Raw genomic sequence first — 13690 nt, forward strand, 5'->3', positions numbered from 1 at the left:
TCTAATGTGGTGTGTTCACAGAAAAGGGACACTGTTGTGAAACCTATTAAAATAAGGCATATTTTATTATAAAAATAAAAACTATTATTTTTGTCAGAAATAGTAATAATTGTTTTGTTGATTTTATGTTTGTATGTGTGTGTGTGTGTGTAATAATTACAAATATATTTTATTGTATTAATGTATTATTATAATTCTTTTGATTTATCGCTGATTTGACTTTTAAAGTAGAATTCGAGGTATTTTAAAAAATAAATATCAAGTACAGCTGCAGTCGTGTTTTGTCCAATGTCTCACTAATCATTAGAAAAACTTTATTTGCCGGTTCTTACTTTCTGATGGATTATAAAAAGACCAACATTTGAAGTTTAGCTTATCTAATTATATATGCAGCTGTGGGCTTTACTGCAGATGAAAAGAGACAAGACAGATATGAATGATTTTAAAGCAAATCTATTGCTAACAATCACTCTAATGTTTCCTAAAGGTAAAGTTTTAATTCTGGATCTGTTCTCAGGCTGTATAATGGCATTCTTGGCAGAGCACTGTATGTTTTGAGTTATTTGACAATGATGTGGTTCCCTATGTTTTGCCACCTGAACACAGCCACCCTTTTGCTGCTGTTCACTTAGACTGTCAAATGACTTTCAAGCATGAAATGAATCGTGTACATCTCACTGGAGATTTTATTAGACTTTTTAAATTTTTTTATATATTCTAGCCAACCTTGTCCCGTTGTTCCTCTGAGATGCTTCTCCAGAGAGGAACCGTCTTGATAGCCTGAAACAAACCGTGTCAGACTACAGTGTGAATAAGGAGAGAAACTCCTGTGTCAGATGAATGTAAATCTTGACTGAACGGAGGACAGGTCTCTCAGTACCACATTATTTGATTGAAGATGATGTCAGCTTCCCATGTGGCATATATTGTTTTCGTTTCAGAGTTCCCATGACTTTTGAAAATCCTTTGCACCACAGTTTTGACTCATCATTCTGCCAAGCAGTGACTGCAAAGGTGTCAAACAAAGACACACATTTTGGTACATTTAACAGAATACTGTACTATCAGCAGTTCATGCAGTAACTTCATAGGGTTGAAATAATGACAGAAAAGCTTGGAGTATAAAATAAATCACATAAGACTTAGTCAATTATAGATATACTGGCAATTTATTGTGAACTTGACGCAAAATACTAGAGCAGATGTATAAACTTCTATTCAAATGTTTGTGGACTTTATAAGTCTTCAAAAGGATTTATTCTATCTAAAAGAGAAGGCTCATTAAAACACGCCCCCACATGTCTACGTCACGATGTGGAAATATTTGTGTAATGCTGCCCAAATGTTCACGCAAAGAAAGAAGGCATGGTTTCAGTAACCGCAGTAGTGTTGATGCAGCCGTGTCAGGGAGAAGCTGTGTTTCTGTGCGAATGCAAAAGCACTTTATTTGGCCTTCCGAAAGTAGAATCATTGGTTAAGACTTATTTACTACAGAACAGCACTACCCAAATTTGTGCAATGCATTTTATGGACGACAGTTTTGTGAACCTAGGAGAGTAAAAAGGCTGGCTGTGCACAAAGGCTATTTCTAAAAAAAAAAAAAAAGGGTAAATTCCGACATTGCTATGACAATCTGTCACTTCCAAACCAGCAACTGTAAGTATATTTTGTTATTAGTTCAAGTATTTATTGTTGACTGTTCAAATGCGGAGTTTTACATGTGTGTGTGTGAGGGGAACGGGGTCACATCACAGCGGAGTGTACAGCCCTTCATAAATCGTCTTAACTGTGGCTTGTGTACAGTACTTCGGCCAATCACAATGCACTGGATCGGCTGGCCAATCAGAGCAGACTGTGATTGTTGGAAGGAGGGGCTTTGTAGTTTGAGAGAGGCGGGGCATAGAGGAATTACAATAATGTACAGTATTTGAAAAATAATGTTTTTTTTGAACATTAAAGCATGTCAACATATTCTGTTACACCAAATACACAAAATAATGATCTTAAAAATAGCATCATATGACCGCTTTAAATACTTTAAATTTAAATTAATTTGATAAAAATTAGACGTTAAAGACATTTATAATGTTGCAAAAGATTTCTGTTTCAAATAAATGCTGCTCTGTTAAATTTTATATTTATCAAAGAATCCTGGAAACAATTTTAATGGTTTCCACAAAAATATTAAGCAGCATGACTGCGGATGTGGTGGAAGACGAAACTTGAATTCACTATAGAATCTATAAAGACAGCCTTCATGCTTTCAATGCAGAACTAGCCACAGCTAGACAGACCTTCTTCCCAAACCTTATAAACAGTAACTTAAACAACACTCGCACTCTTTTTGCTACTGTTGAGAGACTAACAAACCCCTCAAGCCAGATTCCCAGTGAAATGCTTTCCGACAGCAAATGCAATGAGTTTGCTTCCTTCTTTTCTGAGAAGATCAATAACATAAGAAAGGAGATTGGCACATGTTCAAGTTATGCAGAGGTTATACAGTTTCAATTTCAAAAATAAGTAACTGTCTGTTTTTGAAGCAACTGATAGCAGAATTTTGGAACAAATAGTACAGCATCTTAAGCCCCTTCTGAAAAAGCACAATCTTGATAACACCATGTTGAGCAACTATAGACCAATATCAAATCTTCCTTTAATAGGTAAGATTATTGAAAAGGTAGTTTTTAATCAGCTGAACAACTACATAAACTCAAATGGATACCTGGACAATTTTCAATCTGGTTTCGGACCGAATCACAGCACAGAGACAGAGCTCATTAAGATGATAAATTATATTCTTTAATTCTGATTCTGGCAAAATGTCAGTGCTGGTACTTGAAGGGTGCTCTTCACACTGCTGACCCACGACTGCACTGCCAAGTTCAGCTCCAACCACATCATCAAGTTTGCTGATGACACAACAGTGGTAGGTCTCATCAGCAACAACGATGAAACGCACTACAGAGAGGAAGTGGCACAGCTGGCTGAATGGTGTGGCACTAACAATCTGTCCCTCAATGTGGAGAAAACAAAGGAGGTTGTGATGGACTTCAGAAGAAACTCCGTTGACCACCCCCCACTGACCATCGACAGCTCGACTGTGGAGAGAGTTAGCAGCACTAAATTCCTGGGGGTGCACATCACAGAGGATCTCACCTGGACCACCAACACCATGTCGCTCTCCAAAAAGGCACAACAGCGCCTACACTTTCTCCTCCGGGTGAAAAGAGCAAGTCTCCCTCCACCCATCCTCACCACATTCTACAGAGGCACCATTGAGAGTGTGCTGACCAGCTGCATCACTGTCTGGTACGGGAACTGCAGTGCTGCTGACCGCAAGACCCTCCAGCGGACAGTGAACACAGCTGCAAAGATCATCGGTGCCCCTCTCTCCTCCATCCTGGACATCTTCCTTACACGATGCTCCAGCAAAACTAACAGCATCGTGAAGGACTCCACCCATCCCTCCCACAGTCTCTTCCAGCTCCTACCATCAGGAAGACTGTACCGGAGCATCAGAGCCCGCTCCGCCAGACTGCTCAACAGCTTTTTCCCCCAGGCTGTGAGAGCCCTGAACTCAAACCACCCCGCCCCCCTCTGAAACCCCATACAAACCCCTACCTGCTGAAACATGGACCACCCCCCACCCCAAACCTTATCAGTAGGTTAGTTGTGTATAGGCTTATAGTGTTTTTTTTTACTTCATTGCTGTATGTCTGTATTTATGTCCTGTGAGGCACGACATTTCGTTCCACTGTATGTCCCCACATGTAGCGGAATGACAATAAAGCTCAACTTGACTTGACTTCTAGATCTTAATGCTGCGTTTGACACTGTCGGTCATAACATACTTCTAGAGAGACTGGAAAACTAGATTTGGCTTTCTGGGATGGTACTCAAATGGTTCAGATCATACTTAGACTTATGCTCTCCTATACTCACATAATAACCTCTCCCTTCTAAGTGGACAGCCATGACATACGGAGTCCCACAAGACTCAATTCTTGCACCGCTCTTGTTTAGCCTGTATATGCTCCCACTAAGTCAGATAATGAGGAAGAACCAAATTGCCCATCACAGCTATGCTGATGATACCCAGATTTACCTAGCCTTATCTCCAAATGACTACAGCCCCATTGACTCCCTCTGCCAATGCATTGATGAAATTAACAGTTGGATGTGCCAAAACTTTCTTCAGTTAAACAAGGAGAAAACTGAAGTCATTGTATTTGGAAACAAAGTTCTCAAGGTGAATGCATACCTTGACTCTAGGGGTCAAACAACTAAAAATCAAGTCAAGAAACTTGGTATGGTTCTGGAGACAGACCTTAGTTTCAGTAGTCATGTCAAAGCAGTAACTAAATCAGCATACTATCATCTTAAAAACATTACAAGAATTAGAAGTTTTGTTTCCAATCAAGACTTGGAGAAACTTGTTCATGCCTTTATCACCAGCAGGGTGGATTACTGTAATGGTCTCCTCACCGGCCTTCCCAAGAAGACCATTAGACAACTGCAGCTCATCCAGAACGCTGCTGCCAGGATTCTGACTAGACCAGAAAATCTGAGCATATCACACTCCTCAGGTCCTTACACTGGCTTCCAGTTACATTTAGGATTGATTTTAAAGCACTTTTACTCGTTTATAAATCACTCAATGGCCTAGGACCTAAATACATTGCAGATATGCTCACTGAACAGACCACTCAGATCATTAGGATCGAGTCCGTTAGAAATACCAAGGGTTCACACAAAACAAGGGGAGTCCGCTTTTACCTACTATGCAGTTGGAACCAGCTTCCAGAAGAGATCAGATGTGCTAAAACATTAGCCACATTTAAATCCAGACTCAAAACTCATCTGTTTAGCTGTGCATTTGTTGAATGAGCTGTGCCACATCCGTACTGACTGCACTGTATTTTATATATAATAATTTTTTATTTCTAACTGTTCTAAATTCATTAAAATTTCTGGTTTTATTGTTTTGATGATTTTTTTTTTATTAGTATTTTACTTCCTTTTATGTAAAGCACTTTGAATTACGATTTACCCCCAATTTTGGACAGTAGTGTATAAGTTTGTTCATCATTAATTTGTTTCATTCATAAGTGCTTCCAAATTCAGATATTAGGCTACTGTATCTGATAGTCTAGCCAGTAGAATGAACAGTGCACTTTTTCACATTTCCATTTAAATTTATTTATGTCTGTGCATGTCTAAGTGAAGTAATTCTGAACTTAAGAAATGTCAGACATTTGTTGTGCAGTGAGGACACAATAAGGAGACTGCATTTTTGCAAAATAATAGATAATAACATAAATCAGTTTGGTTTTGTGCGCACATTTTTAAAGTGTAGAATGAGAGAATTCATTATTTCATTACATTACTTTGCTCATTGCACAGTCATCATCTCCTTTGTAGAATGAGTTGCATTCTTAGGATATTTAGCTGATATTGCAGGAAAAAGTACCTCTATGCCACATGCAGCGACATTCATGAGGACTAATAAAACTAACAACGTATAGGCCAACTACTGTGGTGCTGATGATCACACAGTGCATTTTGGTGGGACATTAATGTAAACACAGTTATTTATAAACTGAATGTACAGTACACAGACAGGAATAAAGATCAGGGGCCTGTTCTTCGTACGTCGCTAACTCAGTTAGCTGGATTTGATTGTTGCTGATTTCACTTGATCTTGGATCATTTGGTTCTTCGAAGGTCATCCTGGACTTGCTGTCATAGCAACAGGTCCATAAGCTTAAACCTGCTCAGGGGCAGGCTTATTTCATGTAAACAGGATATGATTGCAACTTTTTAAGCAGAATTGATACTTTGAATCTGCACCAGCCACCGCTACTTTATTACAGGAATACCCTACTGGTCCAGGGACAAAAAAAAAAAAAAAAAAACAATTAAAACAATTTATTTGAAAATAATATAATAATGTCTGTGTGTTTTTATGCGAGTACAGTCGGAGTTGGACTCGGAGACATGGCTTTGTGGCAAAACTTAACTCAGAACACGAAACTCTCAAGGGAAAGAAAAGAAACTGAAGTAAAAAAATAAAAGGATGTAGCGAGGCTAGATGGGTTTTTTCTCATCGTGGTTAAGTAGGAGCGGGCGTGCAGTGAAAAGTGATGGCAAAAAGCATGGCTAAGAGCAGTTGCTCATAAGTCCTTTTAGCATCATTTAGGCACATGTGAAGGCAGTTTCTGTGCCATTCTGTGAACATGAGGACCTGCTCTGTGAAGACGAAAGAGGTTAAAAGGTCTCATAAGGAATCTCAGTCTGGTTCTTGTCTTCTAGGTGGGGGAAGTCAATCCGAGGAAGTCTTTAGCTTGTCATTTATATCATGGATTTAGATGTGATGGTCATGCTATGTATCTCTTTGACCATTAATCTTGGTTACTTGCCCCAAATTTGACAGTCTCCTTCCTGAGTTGGGATTATCAATAAGTGTTCTTTTGCTTTAATACTGTGAGCTGTTCAAAGCTGCTATTTGGTTGACCTGCTTCAGACTTATGGCACCAGGTTATTCTGGACAGATTTACACAGTCAACAACTGAGGTGCAACATGGGACTATGTGTTTGAATGAAATGAGAGATTGATGAGAGATTGAATGAGAGATCTTAGTGCATTGGCAATAAGATACGAGCGACATGAAAAAGTGCCGACCTCAGATACCCAGATGAGCGGTAATTATGAAGCATTGCTATTGACAACAATCATTATCAGGGAATAACTGACCTCGGAATGTCACACTGACCAATCAGAATGGCATTTCAGAGAGCCGTGTAATAAAGTAAAACGCATGTCTTCAAAACTGAGTTATTGCCACAAACTAGGCCAGATTTCTTTGTACCGATAGCAGATCACATGAATGTATTCCAGAGCAGTTCCTGCTGTAACTGACGTCAAATAGACTCTAATCTGGATCTAAAGCTTTAGTGTGAACGCACCAAAAACTACAGTTTGGTCTGAAGTGCCGCAGTGCTGTACCTAACTGAATGCATTCTTGACCTCCGTCCTTTGTGTTCTGGCCTATCCCATGTTGGGGATTGCAGCAGTGTAGTGCTGTCAAAGGTAAAACATCATTTTGTCACTGAAAACTGACAAAGGCCTATTAATTAGAGGAGTTTCATTAATCCAGGCAGCTAATTACCCCAGGAGCATGATTTGTGAGCTTATCTGGAGAGATAAGGAGTTAAATATGATGATAGTTCTGCTTATCCCTGCTATGGGTAATTGTAATTACTACAGTATAGTGTAAAGGGAACATTGGCAAATTGTCTCAGATTAAAAAATCATTATCGTTCTCCAATGAACATGCAGCCTGGTCTCCTGGTTTATTGTGAAAACAATGTAGCAATTTGGCATAAACCAAGGCAGATTATAGCTAGCAATTAAGATTCATTCTTTCACAACAGCTTTTATTCGTAACTGGCATAATGTCATGGGCTGTCAACAGCGTGACAAGGACTTCTTATGAATCTGACACAGGTATAAATGACTCCGTATCCTGGCTCTTTACCACGCTGGGTAAAAGCTCTAATTAAACGTCCTTGAAATCCTGCACTGATTCAAACATGCGACCTACATTATTCTTTCTCCTCTTTCTGTGGTCTGTTATTCATGGCTCTTGCTCTGATCTTTCAAATATTAGTACCATGCTGGCCTCATTCCTTTCTTTCCATTATATGTATATTTTTGGATTTGATTTGATTGTATGCGAAGTAGAAAGTGGAAATTCATCTCAATGGATTGGCCACACTGCAGAATCCACTGCAATGAAGCTGGAGTTTGTCTAAGAATGGTTTGGTGGAGCAGCAATTAGAATCAGCTTTGATTTTCTTTCAGGCTGTATGATGAAAGCTGGCACTTTTACACAATCATATCTCAAAGCCATTTCTGGGGTCCATGACCTGCTACTCATGTCACTGATGCAGTTACTGTAATGCAAACAAATGTGAAGCGGTTTTAGGGTAAACATACGCTTTTATGTTTTGTATCATCTTTTCAATCTTCTTGCTTTTAGCATTGTGTTTTAATTTTGCCTGCTGTTCATTTGTTACTATATATAAAAAAGTCATACTTGCATATAAATGTATTTATGTATCATTAATGTAACAAAGTAACATTTTGCATTAAAATGTAATATGGTGCAACCCCACCAGAATATTGATATTATTATTAATATTATAATATTAACAACACCTCTCCATAAATGTAGAAACTCTTCCTAAAATATTGGTAACTCAGTGTTGATTTTAGACTAGTAGTCAATAATGGGGCAAAAATCCTATATTAACCACTTTTCTTTAAAATGAGCAAATGCTAACAATGCATTTTATCATGTGCAATACATACATTACTGTTAACTTAAAAAAATAAATAAATAAATAAAGTAGTGTTTTACTGCGCAGGTCAGGCCAATAAACTCTTTGACTTCTGATCTGACTCGACCTACATGTGCCACGTTTGGCAGTGCCAAAGCATTTTAAAAAGACAGACAAGGAAAAAATTGCTGCCTCGGCTTGTCCACCGGTCTAGTCAGTGTTGTCAATCTTCCGGAGAATATTGGATCAATTCCACTATGTGTGCTATCCTGACTTCAGCACGGCTCCCATTAGATGTATACTTCACCTCAAATCATAGAGGAGAGAAGTGCGCCCACAACCGTCAAAGGATTTAGCACCTGAGAGTACGAAAGCTACAGCATTCTGAAACAAACACAGTGGTGAAAATGGAAGCAGATTGTGCCTGCTGTGGTCTGATTGATTTGTCTCGGACGAGGGTAAAAGAAAACGTCCTTCTGTGAAGATTTTAAAAGATGAGGCCTCTATGGGTCACATTGTGGAGACACCTCCTTTACTCGACAGCTCAGTGCAGCTTGATCTTTATGCTCAAAGTGTTACAGGTGCTTTTATTAAACACATCTATACAGTTCTCTACCAAATCCTCTTGCAAACAATTCACAGATTGCATTCAGGCAAATTTTACAGGAAATCAAAACTTGTTGGCCTTCCTTATGACTCTTGTGAAAAAAGAACTACACTTAGCATGCTTTTAAAAGATGAATTTAGTACACACATAATTAATTGTGAACAATGTTTTCGGAAACAAGTTAATTTCATGTTAAATGTAAATAAGTAACAATGTATTCCACTGTATTTATATTAAATGTAATTAGTTTATTTTTTTAGAATGTTTTTTTTGACCCAACTTAAGTACATGTCTACACTTAACACGCCTTTTATTTAATTAATATTATATTATCTGGAAGTGCAGGTTTTTAAAAAATATATGCATTTAGTCAAATAAATAGAGCACTTCCTTTTCATGAAGGTAATGTCTCTGGCCTTGGTCACAATTCATCAATGCACATTGTTTGTTTGTTTATCAAACATATATATTTAGACTAGTAGTCAATAATGTTAATATTCCTATATTAACCATATATATATATTAACCATTCCTATATTAACCCGAACTGCTCCCTGGGCGCCGCAGCATTGGCTGCCCGCTGCTCCGGGTGTATGTTCACTACTGAGTGTACACTTGGATGGGTTAAATGCAGAGCACAAATTCAGAGTATGGGTTACCACACTTGGCCACACACCACTTCCCTTTCCATTTTTCCTTCCATATATATATATATATATATATATATATATATATATATATATATATATATATATATATATATATATATAGAACATTAACCAACAATATCATAGGAACAGGAACCACCATCCTGACTCCTTTATATTCCAAAGGTTGCATCCAAATCTGACTCCATGTTGGTATACATGCTTTCTATCTGTCTTGTCAACAGCACTTGTCTCTAAGTTGTTGGCACAGTTTGTCGCACTTGTCTGGCCTTGGTGCTTATTTGATCTTTAGGTAAATGCTTTGGTATTTGGCACACAAATGCTGTATGCACTTTTTGTCTTTGAAGAGTATGCAAGTGTAAATCTCTCCACAGTTGCATTTGAAAGAATCTTTTCTCACTCTTAGACTGATGGCTGATGAAATGTAAAAGGCTGTCTGTGACTCACTGTTTTAACTGCTGTGGAGAGATGCACATGCATTAAAATAAACTCCAGTTAATGCATGTAATGAACAAATCTTTTTTGTTTGTTTGTTTTTTTTAAACAGTATTTTAGCTGAAAGCAATGTTTGAAGTAAAAAATGTCTTAATGATAGATTTGTTTATTACAAATAAAGCTTTTCACTTAATTTGTTCAAATGTTGTAGAGTTGTGTGGATTAATTTATTATTGTGATGTTTTTATAAACTGTTCATACTCATTCTGACGGCACCCATTCACTGCGGAGCATCCACTGGTAAGCAACTGATTTAATGCTAAATTTCCTCAAATCTGTTCCCACGAAAACAAACTCATCCATATCTTGGATGGTCTGAAGGTGAATATATGTTTAGGTTATTTTCATTTTTGGGTAATCTAGTCCTTTAATAATAAATAAAACCAAATTAATAAACAGGATTTAGAAAAACTAAACCAAGCAAACGTTGCATTAAGCTTTTAACAATTCTATGAACAAGAAGTTAATATTGAGTACTTTTCAGACCCAATTTGGACAGTTTTGAACGCAGCGATTACACTGTTGTTTAACTTTTGGACCCCATTGTATGTGTGTTTGTGTGTGTGTGTGTGTGTGTGTGTGTGTGTGTGTGTGTGTGGAAGTGTCAGGTAGAGAGAGACCTGGAGTACTCTGGCTGTCCTTAAATCTGTGCCAGCGGGAGAGACATCATACTTGCTGTCTTCCTGTGTGGGAGGTGGCTGGAGGGCACCCAGTTTCAGACTTCAAGAAGAATCATTGTCATCTGAGCATGATGGCACCACAGGGTGAAAGCTCTGAAGATGTATATTGGTGCTTGCATACAAGTATGAATTTAAACTGATTTATATGCCCGCTCTCATCATCTTGCCTTCGCATTTTACATCTTGGCAACAGTGCTGTTCAACACATCCCGCATGCAAACAGTGTAGTTCTCATTAAATGAGCTCAGCATGTTTCCAAGAAGCCTGTCAATCACACCATCGATCCGTAAGCCTCTGTTCTAGTTATCTATATCTGTGCAAACAAAGAGGCATTAGGCTAGACACTTTGCAGTTTTGGGGAAGCTACTTTGCTACATGCAATTTTAATTTAAGCTACAGTCAAACTACACTTTTGAAAAAAAAGTTAGCTATGCTACAAGCTACTAACAAAAATAATTAACTACATTGAAGTGTGTGTGTGTAAAAAATTTTATAACTGTATATTTAAGTGATGTAATGTTACCTTATACTGGTAACCACTATGCTAATGCAGGTGATAAAATTGAAAGCCACACGATGAATTAAAGTTCATTGTAAGTGGCCTGCCATAAAACTAAATAACAGGAAATGTAACACAAAATACCCAAAAGTGCATTACTTATAACAAACGTAATAAGAAACAATTATTGCTTTTGTTACAAGTAATGCACTTTTGGTTATTTTATGTTACATTTTGTTGTTAAAGTATTGTTTTATGGACCGGCTATTTAAATAAAATATAATCATATGTGATGTGATATCACACTAAGATATGATGTCAGATATTTTACTCTTTTCCACCATAAATTACACAGTAATTCATAGTTTGACAATATTTTGACATTTTTTTGAATACATATAATTTAATATTAAACCATTTGCAGTTTTTACCGTGTATTGTAAAGTAATCAGATTAAACCAGGTTTTTACTGTAACATTTTTACAGTGTTTTTCAGGCTTTTTAAGTGAATGGAAAATCACAGATGCCATAATATAACTATTACTAGCTACTAATTTATGCATAACTGTGTCATAAATATAGTAATGAGCAGCAGTATTTAAAAATATACAACCTAAAAGCCTCACTAAATGTTGTTTTAAATCTGTCCCTTTACGTGAACTGGTTGAACAAACTAATTACTTTGATTTAGAGACTGCCATTGCTTACCTGAGCTATTGAGAATCTAATGCTTGAGGAGTGAAATGTTGCAAGTTTGATTTTTGCACAAAAAATGCAAAACTGCATCTATTTGTTTGCATATAACAGTGGTACATTTTGTTGCTTTATTTTATAATTTCAATAGAGCAAAAAGCATTTGGATGAGAGAAACCGGTCAACATATTTCTTTTTTTTAACGACTGGTAATGGAAATCAGTATCTCGCTGCATCCACTGTGTCTTATCACAATCACTGTGAAGATGAAGAGTTTAGACTCATTTTTCTCTTTACTTGCTTGCGAGAAGTCTTAATGAGGAAGTTGTAGATGAAATCTTGTTGAGATAAATGTATGTAATGCAGATGTAGAAGTTTTCAAATTAGATTATATTTGTAGATTAGACTATGAAGTCCACCTCCGAGATCTATAAAAGGCTTGTGACCAATGCTGCTTCAGTTTCTAGCAAGACTTTCAACAGATGTTTTTATAGTACAATGGCAGCTGCTTCATACAGGTTTTGGGACGAAGCTCTCCAACAGTCGCACTTCATGAAAGCCGGCAGAACTCGCTGTTCATATCTGAGAGCATTAGCGGAACAGACCTCTCTTCATGGAATTCAAAACCTCCTCCAGCCAAACATGGGCTCCATCAGATACTCGCTCTGGCTGCTGGCCATCTTGGGATCACTGGGCTTCCTCCTACACTATTTCTGCAGCTCTATTACTTTTTATTTCCAATCCCACCATGTCACCCAACTAGATGAGGAGATTCACTTTCCTGCTGTTACACTGTGCAATATGAACCCTGTCCGGCTATCCGCTCTCACAGACTGTGATGTGCAGCACATTGGAGGGATTTGGGGCCTTCCTGCAGACACCGTCCTCAGTAAGCGTGCCAGCCAAACGGGCGACGCATACGTGCCACGACTCAACATCACAGATCCGGAGTGCAACCTGTGCAGGTTTGACTGGCAGGAGTTGTATGATCGAGCTGCTCACCGCCTCTGGGACATGGTGAAATCTTGTCGTTTCCAGGGGCTGCACTGCACCCTTGAAGACTTTGAATCTGTGAGTAATCCCTGGCTCTTGCCTTTGAACTTTAATCATTCAGCCTGTAGCCATGGGCCGGTGTTCTCTGCAAGAGGTGTCTAGGAACCTCCTCATATGCATATAAACTTCCCTCTACTGAAGAATCAAAGTTGGTAAAATAGGTTATGACGAGAATAGTTTAAGATGTGTGTTTTTTTTTTTTTGTAGGTAGTTCATCTGACATCATCTAAGGCCTCTGCACAAGTACTGTGAAATTAGAATATAACCACTACGAGACCGTCTTGTCTTTTTTGGTCTCTCTTTTAACTGTAACTAGACTTCAAAGCTTGAAAAAGGTTCTGTTTGAAGTTGCTTTCTTTTTCAGGTGCACTAATGGTTTTGGACCACCTGTCTTATATGCTATAGAGCTGAAAAACAGAGAACAAGGGCTGAAATTTGAGACGAGTAAAGTGTCAGTTTTTTATTTAATTGTACAACTGAGCAATTCCAGTCACATGATTAAGGGAATTGTTAACAACATTATAATGAATTAACTGATTGTGTTAACACATGTCTGATTGTGAGTCTGCGTATATAAATGTTGGGTCCTTGGAGAGCAAACAGTTGGGTCATTTCCATTCATTGAAGTAGCCAAAAGTAGCAGTCTAGTTTA

Source organism: Barbus barbus (genome assembly GCF_936440315.1).
Source record: "Barbus barbus genome assembly, chromosome: 11".
Classification (NCBI taxonomy): Eukaryota; Metazoa; Chordata; class Actinopteri; order Cypriniformes; family Cyprinidae; genus Barbus; species Barbus barbus.